The sequence below is a fragment of the Dermacentor variabilis genome, chromosome 4 (assembly GCF_050947875.1).
Source record: "Dermacentor variabilis isolate Ectoservices chromosome 4, ASM5094787v1, whole genome shotgun sequence".
In the NCBI taxonomy this organism is placed as follows: domain Eukaryota; kingdom Metazoa; phylum Arthropoda; class Arachnida; order Ixodida; family Ixodidae; genus Dermacentor; species Dermacentor variabilis.
In genome coordinates this window covers 26,074,538-26,087,083 of record NC_134571.1, presented here as the reverse complement: position 1 = coordinate 26,087,083, position 12,546 = coordinate 26,074,538, and positions in this window count along the sequence as shown.

The window sequence follows — 12,546 nt, the reverse complement described above, 5'->3', positions numbered from 1 at the left end:
ATTTTTCGCCTTTAGGTTCGAGTTAATACATTTGGTTTCATTCCCGAATATAGGGGGCTTTCTGCGCCTGGAAATCGTGCATTGATGCGCTATGATCCTAATTGCAAAGAAGCCAACTTTATTCAAGGCACGCTGCGTGGAATAAGGCAAAGAACGCTTCCGTTTCTTTAAAAAAAATCTACACCTCTGCTTCTCGTCCTTTAAGTACACGCTGGGTTTCCACTTGGCGCTTACGTGCACCCAGCGTTTCGTTTGACTCGCTGTGGTTGCTCAGTGGCTATGGTGTTTGGCTGCTGGGTACGAGGTCGCAGGATAGAATCCCGGCCACAACGGCCGCATTTCGACGGGGGCGAAATGCGAAAACACCCGTGTACATAGATTTAGGTGCACGTTAAAGAACCCCCGGTGGTCGAAATTTCCAGAGTCCCCCACTACGGTGTGCCTCATAATCAGAAAGTGGTTTTGGCACGTAAAACCCATAATTAACTTATTAGAGTTTCGTTTGTGCGACTGTACTGAAGAATATTTTGTAAGTAGCTACGTGATTCTGTGACAAGGACAACAATATCTTTCCGATAAACAAGTCGATGTAGCTCCAAAATTTACGACGACGAACACCCGAACCAGGAAAGTGCGTAATATTCTGAGTTTAATTTACTCATACATCCGACCTTACGTATTGCACAATGGGCCTAAATGTGCAATTCTTTCGTCAAAGGAGATTCGCTTTTTGATGAACAGCACCATTGTTTTTGGCACAAAAGTTCACAGCGAACACACCTTCACATTTCGTGGTCGAAAGACACCACTACACCCTCAATGTCTCCAATGTAGAGGAGGGGAATATCAAATTTTTCCAATACGAATCGAACGGGAATTGTAAGTATCGAATAGCGAATCCATTATGAAATAGTCAAACGGATAGGCATATATTTATAGCAAAAATATTACGCCGATGCTGCCTAGTGCAGAATGTACAGCAAACTATCATGAACAAAGGATCAGTTTCAAACAACATTTTTTTTTGTTTGCTTTTAATTTTTTTAATGACATTTACAAACAAAAGCACCAACGATAGTTCCTTAACATCTTTAGAGCCTGCTTTCAAGCTAGTTCTCCAGAAGGAATCCTTGCTCTATGAATACCTTCAAAAAACACGAAATAAATTGTTTCCAAGGAAACACTGAAGTTCTGGGGGGGAGGGGGGGTAGGGGGGGGGGTGCCTGCTGAATGACTTGTGCGCCGGAGACATCTAAACAAAACCTGCTGCAGAAAAACATCAATGTTTGTAGCGTAAAAGATAAACTTCTCCGTGACTGAATTGCCAAAAACAGTAATTGACAGGCTGAAAGCAAAAATCGCAGGTTGTGATGTAGGCTTCTGTTGCGAAACCGAAAACAAAATTCCCGTTACCCAGTCTGAATTGCTTCAAAATTTTGCGTTTATGATATAGCTGTGACTTGCGACACATTAGTTAGCAGACAGAGAACAGTAAGCAGACTTTAACAGTCGGTTCTTGCAATATATTTTATTATTTCTATTATTCGAGATTACGGAATAGTTCATTTTCGAATACGAATAGAAAGTGTGTAATATTCGATTCGTATTTGAAATGTTGAATATTCACCCACCCCTAGTGAAATGGCATGTTTGCTTTGAAGAGAGACAGGAGGTTCAAAAGTTTGTGCAATCATTAGTTGCCGATAAAAAGAATACTCGGCCAGCGACCCCCTCTTTCGACAAAGGAACAAAGACAATTCGTCGTGCGGAAACTTGGGCTTCTGATTAAGGATTCTCGCTTTCGGTCATCCCTACGATTTCACTTAGTCAAGATGCAGTAGCACATCTATAATCACAGCAGGTAATAAATACAGGAAGCTGTGCTATGTTAAAAATGAAGCAGGTCACTGGCCAAGGCCAAAATAAAAATAAAATGACGCTTTGGGATCTGTACCGACCCCTTGTACACAATAGAATGTGAATCATTAGCCCTTTAGTATAGCCGGGCTATACTATAGGCCTCTGTTTCTTCGCATTGCGTTGTCAGTCCCCCAACCCCCAGCCCCTATTCCATAAAAAAAATATTTTTGCCATTCAGTTTTTAGAAAAGAAAGAAAAGGACAAGGAAAATACACATATAATTTTGCAGTCCTTTTAGGCTGGGAGCGAACAAAAGTCGTATTATGATAAGCCTCGAAAAAAGCAATCTTTTTCCCTCCGCCAAATGTGATATACAGCAATGTTCAGCATACAGTGGATGTAGATTACACTCAAAATAAAACGGTGAACGTGACACTGGACATCTACACAAACGAAGCCAATAAGTAGACGGCTTAAGCGAGAACGCAATTCAATATATCGGTTCACTGGTCTTCTCGCAGTTCGTGTGATTTTCAATTACGCTCCCGAAATCTATTTATCGTGGCCTCCTGAGAGATTCAATGTGTCCGCGTTAGAGATTTTTTTTTTTTTAGAAGTAAGTCAACTGTGCTAGAAGCAGCGTAAGAAACCCACAAAAGCGAACAAACCTGACGGACTTTAGTAAGTCTTTGAAGGTTCTTTTTACTGTAGAGCATCAACAACAAAAAAGAACTGTCATAAAACATTTGTTTTAATTTCCCTTTTCTGAAGGTTTAGTTTCATTTAGTATTTTGTTTCCATATTTTGTGGTAGCTAGGGGGGTTGTAGTTGACAAAACTTTGTGATATTTTTGATGATTTGGGTGTGACAGTTATGTTATAGCTAGGGATGCAGAAAAAAAGCAGATAAAACAAGCGATTCACTAGCACAAACAAAAAAGGGCAAAAGAACTGTGAAATTCCTTATGTGGCCTCGGAATAACACATCCGCCCAGAGGTATGGTAAGGAACTCGAGATAACTGTTAGGTGGTTGACTGAAACGCCAGTCTCACCATTAACGCGCCCGGGTGCTGCGCACGGCCTATCTAAAGCTCACTAATAGAACACTTCACAAGTTACAGATGGTAGCGAGGCGTAAAATGAAGGTGACCGAAGTAGTTCTTATTAAAATAAAGGTATCTTAGCGAACAACTACATCCCACTAAGTACGATATATGAGCGCAAGAAAGGCAACCCAGAAACAGCGATCGAGTATATTCTAGCGCAATCGTTACCCAAGTGCACGGGAGTGACATAGAGTGCGACGACGTTTCGAAAATCACTCGCCATCCCTGAGTCGTAAGAATCTCAATATAATTCGACAACTACTCCTATGACTGTCATCACAAGAACAAAAAAAAGAAAGCCCTGCACATTGGTTACACTGCAGATCCACAACCAAAATTCCAGAGAATAACCGTTCCCTGATGCTGAGACCGCGGTGCTTCTAGGGTTCTTTGTTATATACTCAGGAGTTCTTCATCAACAAGGACAAATTTTTGGTTCCTGTTGAAGTTTCCCGCAGCCACCACGCATCATTCATTTGTCATGCCCAGCCACTCTGCTGACTGCGCAGGCGCCATCAGTTTTAGACGAGCCCCCCCTCCCTCCCCCTACTACGTGTATTTAATAATCTCTAACACCACTCGTGAACTCACAAGTATAGCCTGTGTCTTTTATATAAGCACAGAAGGGTCTACCGTATGCAGCCACACAGATTCAAGCATAAATTTTAGGCTGTTTGCATACAGCAACAATTCTATAATTTATTTCACTGGGCCAACGAGCCCTATGAAAGCGACATCATTTTATTAAAATACTTTTTTTCTATTTCGCAAGGGACAAACGTATTAGTTTTTTTTTTCTCAGGCGTCTAGAAGAAAATAAGATAGCAAGTTTGATAATAGAAACGGTGGCCTCAAAAAACTGTTACAAAAAAATTTGTACAGAAATGTGTTTTTCACAAAAGCGACGTTACCTAAAGGAAGTTTCACTTTCATATGTCTGTTTTTTTTTATGTGGCCTTCTATTTCACCAGACTGTCCTAAAAGACGCACTGTTGATATCTTCACAAAGCTACCAGGCGGAATGAATGGTACTTTTATAGTTTTTACAGCATAAGCTGTTATGTGCTCCTTCCAATAGCCGTTTCGGTTGGCGATGTGGTCCACACCCACCGCCGCTGCCGGTTTCGGTCACAGCTATCGCCAGGAATCAGAAAAAAATGGCCACTTCCGGCAGAGATCGAACCGCGCCACTCTGGGCGGGAGTCAACTACTCTGCCACTGCGCGAAGCCAGCGCTTCCTAGCTGCCACGAAAAGATGCCATCAGACACGAAAATAGCGCGTGTTGTGCGTGTTTCTTTTTCTACGTCCTGTGTGTTTATATTGCTCTAAGTTTATGTAGTAATGCATTACCGACTAGCCCACCTATCCATCCTTCACGCCCTAGACACGCGTCCAAGCGCGCCAGGGTTCACGCGATGCGAGATGCGCGTAGCGTCGACAAGTGAACACTTTGCATTCCAGTTACACATTATTGCACCTGGTGGCATGCCAGGTAGCAGTTACATGCGTAGCGGTACACGCTAGATAGACAAATTTTAATGAAGAAAAAGAAAATTTAGGAGATTTATAAAAAAAAGGTAGAGTGAAAGGCATGTATAGCATACCTGATTACATCAAATAGCCTAGGTGACTATTTCTTGCTGCCCTGTTTTTAAGGGGATGCGAATAAATTATCACCATCATCATCAGCAGCAGCAGCCGAGCAGCAACGTATCGTGCCACTTGTCACGATACCCGTAGCGTCGGTACGTGCAAGAGAGAGAGAGAGAGAGAGAGAGAAGGGGAGAAAAGACACGGAGGTTAGAAAGTGTAAGTACCGGCTGGCTACACTGTGCTGGGGAAAGGGATAAGGGGAATAAAAGGAGAAAGGAGCAACTTTGGATTGCAGTTGTGTTCTATTCCACCAGGCGTCACGACAGTTGTGTCGCATCGTGCCACGTGTCAAGGGATGTGACATGTGCGCCGCGTAGTCCCGAAGCCTGCGTTTGCTCTTCGGTACACTTTATTGCGCCTCACCGTAAGGTACAAACCGTTCCGGAATTAACGAATCGTAGAGCTACGCACGCGGCTGCAGCTCTCGGTAGATGGCGGCGGGCACTTCAATTCGTTCCCGTGAAAACGGCGCGAAGATACTTTCCTGGGACGACTCTCGTGCTGCCCAAAACGGAGCTCCTATGGAGCCGTTCCACCAGCTTACGCTGTGACTGTTCTGCGTGTGCCGCACAGGCCTGTCACTTTTTAATCATGCTCCGAAAAGTCCACACACTTCTAACATTGTTGACAGATTATTCCTGAGATTCCGAACATCAGCTCTAAGCTTTACTACACTAGTTTTAACGGTTATCTCAATGTATTGACGTGGACATTTGAAGCGAAGATTATCCATCACATATTGTCGCAATAACAGCCTTATCGTAAAATCATGTACAGAAAGTACATAAGATGGTGCATCACAGATCACTTATGGCAACAAGCAAGTAGGACTAAACGAATGCGAGAAGCACTGACAAATTATTGTGCAAATCAGTGACAAAGCATTCGAAGACAATAAGGAAATTTGCACAAAATAATTTTCTACGCCAGCATTTCTTACGATTTAATTAATTCTCTAAACATTCAAGAAGGCGTAGAGCTATTTTTATGAGTACGTTGAGCAATGAAAAATTTACAATGTTCCGCAAATATTATAGCTTACTACTGCGCGTCAGAGGCTCATATTTGAAATCTTTCTTGAATAAGAGATTCCCCTTGATGATTTGTCCCAAATATAACAGCCTGCTAAGCTAAAGAATCTTCCCTCCCTCAAAAATCACCTGCAGCATTGGTGCACCGATGGTTTTTGTGATCCCAGTAAAAGAGATATCAAATGTAGCCTTTCAACAGCCTGCTCCGGGGAAGCGATATTAATAAATTGCAATTTAGGATGCCTTTTATTTCGCCTGTAGTTACTAGGGTAAGGAGAAGATAATATAGGCGTTTTGAAATCACTATACACCTAAGTACGTCAGTCAGAACAAAACAAAATAGAATAACGTGCAAGCGAGCGGGTAAAAAGCAAGTAATGCAGCGAGCACTTATAGGAAGGGCAACAAAGCGTGGTGAAGGAGCCGGCTGGTCACGTTAACCAACGCGCGTAGGAAAATGTGGTTGAGATAATGATGTCACGTCGGGCCAAAACGCGTTGCTGCCATTCGTTTCACTTCGCACCTACTTCCTCAGAAACCCCTCTGTCTCGAGCAAGCACCAAGCTTTCGAGTTCTGATGATACTAAAACAAATATACACAAAAGGGGCGCACTTCTTGGGCTTTTCTATACGAGGTAAACAGAGAATATAGACCGACCGTAAAAAAAACTGTCAACGCATTAGGTCCATATGCCGTCCTTCCATCTTGCTCTTTTCTCTGCACCATAAGCGTCAGCGCTTAACAACGGCTCCTTCGGCAAAGCGAAAAAAAAAATCGTTCCGCTGTTTGCCACGTAAATGCACCCACGTAGCACTCCGGGCTTCTGTGTCCATTGGCACGTTTCTCTACCGCTGCCTCCTACCAACTAAGCCTTCATAGCACCTCGTCCTGCTCTCAGCGCCCGATTTGTTTGGAGCTCCTTTAATAAGAACGTATTGTGTCGCGACGCTGAGCCGAGCATCGACCCTGTTTGCCCTTTGTCTTCGTTGCCACTACGCCTGCTGTTATCCTTTACCCCGACTCGCATGGAGAGCCCCGGTTTAGGAAGAAAAGCGGCAGCTTTCAGCCCACCAGCCGTCATGGACGTTGGCGTGACCTCTTCTGGTGGCGCGCACTTTTGTCGCGAACAATAGGAGGGCGTCGAAGTTGCCACGTTGAGCCGTTGTCGCTTCCACACGTTGCTCAGCGGAGGCTCGTGAAGATAACTGAATGGGACCCCAGTGCAACAGTGACAGTGGCTGGGGTGCCATGAGCCCTTCATGTAAATTAGGATGGACTTTGTAAGACGGGATGTGTACGTTTTAATTCTTCGCATCCAGGTCTCTTTGTCCGGCTTTTACCAAGCTTGCATTAGCCTTTTTGCTCGTTCGATAATATCTCCTTGCGCTCTATTGCCTCTACTATTCGCCGGTTTCTCTGAGCTGTTGTCGATTGCATTAGCATGCATCCTTTTCTGGCTACAATGCTCTCATAGTATTGTGGCAACAAACCCACACTGACAATTCACATTACATAAAAAAAAAGCTTGATAATTTGCCAGTAAAGTTTTTTATGCTTCAGGTGTCAGAGCATCTCAAAGCTTGCGGCATCGTTTTAATGCTACTCGCATGAACAGTAATATTTTGTAGCGTGAGGTGAAAGAAAAGTCAAGTAGGTTTTTTATTGATTTAACGATTGCTAAACAGACATACACAAAGAAATTAAATCAACAAAGCCATTTCTTGATTCAAATGAACATAACTCGGCTTTTCAGCATTCTCCTGGTAGTAGCTTTATACTAGGCCACGCAGAGGACATCGAGTTTGCGCCTTGATCGACTTGCTTTGAAGGCTTGTGCGCGCTTAACTTTTAATTTCTTCGCATGTCATCGTTGTTAGCAGTCCACATAAAAATTGGCACAAGATAAGTCAATCTCTTAAACGTCCACTAACGGATACTTATATGTCCTTCATTAGCTTGTATTTCGCGTGGAGGGGAAATTATCAGCCTAATCGCAAGAAACTGTTTTATTAAAACAACTTCTAACAATCAAGCAAACCGTGTCCTCTCGCAATTATTAGTCAGTGAAACAGGAGTGAAATAAAGCGACACATTCTTCGAGAAGTAAAAGGCGCCAGATCTATTAAACGGATGAGGTGCGTTCCACTCATCAGAAGAGGACACACGTTGTCGACTGAACACGGTATCACCATTTCAAATTTTGTTTACGACAATATGACCAGGCCCTAAGCAGCTGAATTCATGATAGATTTTGACTGGTGCTGTATAATAGGCTGTTCGTGCAAGGATTGGAACTGCGGCTGCAATTTCCCTAAATAATTCCACAGGCCTGCGAGGCACATGCAGCAAAGTAACAGTGTAAGCTGGAGGAGAGTCTTCATAGTAGACCATCGTAAACTGCTCGATCACTGTGCTGACGTGCTTTATGGCAACAAATAACTCGAACACGCAACATTAGAGACATAATTTCTTTGTCAAGGAATGAAGTATGAAATACGAATATTGGAAAAGGTAGCTTTGATAAACAATCATCCTTGGTTGTCAGCATCATCTCAGTGAAGTATCACACTTCTTGCGCAGCGTAGCCGCGGTGGTCGAGTCGTTGCAAAACTGTTTGCTTTATTTTGCGAAAATTTCATTCAGCTTTTGGCAATACAAAAAAAGAACCTTAATCCTTATACTCCGCATCGCGACCTAATAAAAATGTCAGTGGCAAAGATGAGCGTTGATTACAGACCCACTTTCTTCGCTACGCAAGCCGAAGCTATCTCGTTGGGATCACGTCGTTGCCGCATCGAAGGTTTTGGCAGCCAACCGGGTCATTATTCGGTCCGGATTCGGGTGGCCGCACTATGGCGATGTCCCGATGCCCAGCATTCATTTGCAAATTTGGCGGAACTAATTACGGAGCCAAGCGGACAAAGATAAGCGGGAGCTTGCAAACATGGTCCTTGCTCGAAATTCCGTGGAGTATCATTCCGTCCGCGTAGCCCGAGTCTTGTTCACTTGATTTCTGCCCCCAACTAGGCTACCCCGGTTTCCTCGCACACACGACGTCGGGAAATTACGAGGCTTGTCGGGAAGCCTGGTTGATTCGCCATGCTGCAGTTTTCAAGCTCCGGATACTTGCGGCTTTTCAGGGTACTGGTGGTTTGTGCTTTTCTTTTGAGGCACTCATAACGACTGCCTAACGACTGTCTTATTTATACGTGTTTGGGCGCTAATATTTAGGTTAGTTTTATGCGTAACCTATTTGCTGTTTGGTGTTGAAGGAACCATGTGAAAAAAATAAAGAATCATTCGTGTCACTTTGCTCATAGTTCAGTGCTCACTGACTTCGTTCTTCATTTATTTCAGCAGTTATTGCTTATCATCCTTGACAGTGAGCACGACCGCCTTTGAAACATTTCCAACTGAACAGTTCTTCTTTACCATGGGAAAAACAACATCAGTTTCTTGGTACAATCGTTAATGACCGCATCAGCTGGCGGCCTGATGGCAAGGGGGGGGGGGGGGGGGGGATTGCGAAAACACCCGTGTACTTAGATTAGGTGCATGTTAGAGAACCCCAGGTGGTAGAAATTTCCGGAGTCCTCCACTACAGCGTGCCTCATAATCAGAAAGTGTTTTTGGTACGTAAAACCCCTTAATTTAATTTAGTCTATCAGGCAGCAGGACTGTCAAGAGCAGTATTTCCTTTGCCTTTGGTCAGTGTTCGAAGTCGACTGATGGCTCAGCTGGAGAAAGGTATTTGAGTGGCTCTTCGAGCATACTATGCCTTCCACGATCCACGCATTCGATCACTTTACTTGCCAAAGTCAGACAACTACTTCAGAGGCCACAAGTTGATTAGAAGGTCTTACACCCCAGAAATCACCTCTGTAGGACTCCGACAGTAAAAAACTTTTTGAGCAACTGCTGATCATATCGAACTTACGCATGATGAAAATAAAGTCTGCCTTCTTTTGAGATTGCGAATGTCGAAGATGCAACCCTCGAGTAAAAAAACAACCGAGTGTGCCTTGCAGGGTAACGCCAAATGACAGCGTTCATTCCATAAAGATCAGTGAAATTTTAGCAAGGTTCACACAGACGCCTCTCTTCAAGAACGCGGTTAACCTGTTGTGTTTATAGCACTGAGGATGTGACACATCGTTTTATTTGAATAGAATATACGGAACATTCTACATCTGTGGAACTATTAGGAGCAATATGGCATTCAAGTACATTATCCAAAATCCGAAATGGCAAAGTGCGGTTATTGTAAGCGACTCACGCGGAGCACTCCGCCGGTTGCCCATTGCAAACACTTTTTTTTTAGGCGTAGTACTTATGATGGCCCATAAAATCCCATCTGAAGGAAGAACACTGATGTTCCAGTTGATATAATCACACATTGACACCTCAGGAAACGAGGCACCTGATGCTCTGGTGGTGTCATCACAAAAGCTTAACATCACTGATGTCACGTGATGCTCGACTGCTTATACGTCCCCACCTACAGCGCACACACCCGGATAGATGTGTCGCTAAGAGCTAATTCACTACACCAACCTCTGGCCGAGCTTTAACTCGCCCCAGAAGGTTTATATTGATCAAGTTACGCATCGAATGCGTTAATGTAGGACATTGCTTTCACTGACAAGGACGTGTGCGCCTAGTCCATTTTGCCTAGCGTGTGGACACTACAACGAAACGCTTGAGCACTTGCTCTTAGGGCGTGCAAGCTTCCTCAGTTGTCGCGATGTACTGCTGAGCATGTTCCACCAACTTGGTCTTGCTCGAACTGCGCTTAATAATTTTAAAGAGAAGGTGGCGCTTTCATTGGCCCCGGCTGCTCCTCGTTGCACGTCTAAGAAATGTCAGTAAGCTTAGGTCTCAGCACGCTGTGCCATCGCGATATTTTTCACAAGTAGAGACATTTCCTACATCAAACATGAAGGACAAGCTAAAGTAGAACCTTCAACGGTGGCAAGCACTTAATGTGGATAGCGTTTCACACGATTGTAACTACCCGAGTTTTCTCTTGCGCCAAGCTGACGACTCAAGCAGTGCAGAAGTACAAAACTAACGCAGTGCGCACATTGATGCACATGTTTTCACATATATTTGTGATACTGACAGCTATTTAATTGCCAACGGGAGCTTTGCACGATGTACAACTTTTCAAACATTGAAAGAAATTACAGTCGTGTGTGAAGTGGAACAGAACAATATTCAGAAAAGTTCAAGTTATTTCTGGACGGAGACACGTAATGCATTTGTGTTCAACAGGCCAAAATCTGAGTGATACACCTAAGAGCAATTTTATTAAGACCCACAGGCCTGCATGAAGGCCTAAGGCGTCCTGCACGTGTCTACTGCATGACGTTAAAGTCAACAGCCAATCAAATATAAATGAGGGTTTTGGCTGTTTGTGGTTCACCCTTGATGATATACTTTGGGTGTTGACATTGTCCATGTATTGTGTTTTGTTATTAGTTTGAATCACCAGCACATCTTTCGAGCGTCTTCCGGAAGCCTAAAGAAACCTGTTCTCGATGTTCTGAAAAGAAAATTCGCTAAAGTTTAACAGCTTTAAAGTGCCTGTATAGAAGAAGCTCCTGTTTTATCTTGAAACGCCTCGTGTTCGTCATTACTGAGACGTGACGTCCTGTTTTAGTGCTTTGGTGTTCTTTTTTTACTCGTGTATCTTTTTTTTTCTGCAAACTGTCTTTTCAAAAAGAAGCACCTGTTTATTGTAGACATGAGTGGTAATCCATCATGCATGAGCGAAACACGTGTTCTCTGGAAAACTGCACGAATAAAAATAAGTGAGGATCAGTGCAAAAAAGAAAAGAAAACGGAGAACCACCCCAATTTCGAGGGCCAGGAAACTCCGAGACGCTCTAATAGAGACCATGGTTGGGAAAAACGCGAAGAAATAAATAGCAATATGGCAAAAAATGACAACGCTGTGCCGTCGGAATTATGACAAGACTTTCAATGCGAAAACCTCAGAAAACGACTCCGCAACTTGCAAAGTGCGTGCGTGCGTGCGTCTCGAACTCTTCATAGCTGCGATAACAAAGACACCAGGCAGTGCATTTTACTTCGCTCTTGATCGTGACAAGCTTCCTTTTATCGATCCCAACACAACGAGAAGAATCAAGTCGTGGGCAGATTGACTTAGGAACGAATTACCAGTGCCTCAGCTTTAAGGCCCGCTTCATGGAAGTTGCAAATGAGGTTCATGTTGTCGCTTAGGCGTCATAGATGGATGCACGGGATGATGTTTAAGGTTGTAAAATCACAAAAAATTATTAGCGTTAACCTAAATCTTGATAGCGATGGTGCATAGAGCTGACCGCTTCAAACATCAAATTTTCATATTCTAAAGTTTCAATTATATTTAAGCGTTAAGTATGCGAAGGTGGATTGGCAGATTAAAGAAAAAAAATCAAATCACGAAGCAACCATACTTAAGGGAAGGTGAAAGCCATGGATATTCTGACCAACGTCAAACACGAAGGAGTGACATTATTTCGCCACAAAATGAGAAAAAAATAGGATGAAAGCATAACAGCCGTCAGCCTAGAGAAATAATGTCGGGCCAAGTAAAGGAGTAAAGGCTACAACGTACGTTTAGGATACAGCATAGTGTTAGCCATATGCTGAAGACGGCGAGTGAAAGTGCTAAGCCAGAACTAATGAACCCATCAAAGATACCGGGCCAGGATAGCAGTCATACAATTTTGACAGAAACATTTTTCAGGCATCACTTGGCAGAACTTAATGCCTCCGATCGCTGCAATAAAAGCGAGGTAAAAAGAGAAAACTCGGTATACTGCTAGTTTATTTGGTGCATATCGACAGGTTTGGCCTGCATAATGCCCTCGTGTAACGTTGTGCTGC